Source organism: Dama dama, chromosome 13 (genome assembly GCF_033118175.1).
Source record: "Dama dama isolate Ldn47 chromosome 13, ASM3311817v1, whole genome shotgun sequence".
NCBI lineage: Eukaryota > Metazoa > Chordata > Mammalia > Artiodactyla > Cervidae > Dama > Dama dama.
Window position 1 is genome coordinate 57,579,255 of NC_083693.1, and position 1,430 is coordinate 57,580,684.

The window sequence follows — 1,430 nt, forward strand, 5'->3', positions numbered from 1 at the left end:
GAAATGGCAACCCACTCTAATGTTCTTGCCTGGAAAATTCCATGGAAACAGGAGCCTGGTGGGCTATAGTCCATGGGGCCAAAAAGAGTCGGACACGACTGAGCACCCAAATAAGTAATTAAGTTGTGAAATGTTTTTGTTTGTGGTATAGTCTAAAAGGAAGAGATTTTGTATTATTTACTGGTAGTGCCTCTTTGTATCTTTAGCATTAACAGTTATTTCCTTTAGAGCCCTCTATAACCCAGAGAAAGCTCATGCCTTTCCTAGAATCTGAATTGCACAGTGTTCCTCATCCTTCTGGTGACATTGATTTGATGGTGTATCGTAAACTGTCCAGCAGGACTTTTATTGTCAGTTTAAAATGAAATAATAGCATTGGCAGCAGAATGCCAGTTAGGTATTTGTATGAGTGATTCCAGCTAAAAGGATATGCTGACACTATTTGGTTTTAGTTACACTCTGGTCAGGTGAGAGGGTGAACTTTAAGTCTGAAGCATCCTTATGTGAATATTCTATATGAAGGATTATTTCTGTAATGCGAAATTACTTTTCACTTTGCATGAATCACATCAAATCAAATGAAAGCGATTGCATTAATTCCTTGGGTGATTACACATCTACTCTCTGTGAAGACATGTTGCCAAAATACTGCATTGCAGAAGGACTTGCAAAATCCTAGAGAAGAGGAGGGTTAGATCTGGAAGAGTAAAATTAGCCACTTTGTTTTTCTCTCCTCTGTCATTTTCATTAAGAAAATGAAAAATTGCACAGACCACATGCATTTTAGAGTTGATGAAATTTGTCGTCTGTCCCTGAACCCACTCCATGTTCCCTTAGTGTCTGAATGCAAGTTCCTACAAGCAATAGGAATTTCCATTTTACCTCTCAGGTCCAGTGGCATCTGCTAATAAGGTACTACCCCTGGTCTTCTCTCCTAGGAAGTGAGTGTCACAGGCTCCTGAATGAACTTTTTCTTCATTTCTGTTCTAGTAAAACCTTACTCTTTAGGATAGTTGATCTGAGTTAGATGCTAGCAAAAAAAGCAGTAAAATAAATTTCACACCAAGAAACCATTACTAATAGCTAAGAATGGGTTAGGTATTGCAAGTTCAATTTGTAAAACCAAAAAATGGACTGGCCAGTGTTGGGCTCACAGGAAATCGATTCTGATAGGGATCCCTCCTAAACTGCCTAAAGGCATCCATCAGAGATAAGCTTGAGATATAGGCTATCTTCCTGAATTAAAAATTGAATGGATTCCTGTATAAAACAGAGATATTGCTCTGTATCTAAAGATAATTTTGTCTGTGGAGAATATCCTTAATGTGGGAGATGAATGGAACTCTAGTGAAAACTCTGCTGCTGCTAAGTCACTTCAGTCGTGTCCGACTCTGTGCGATCCCATAGCCGGCAGGCCACCAGGTTCTCCT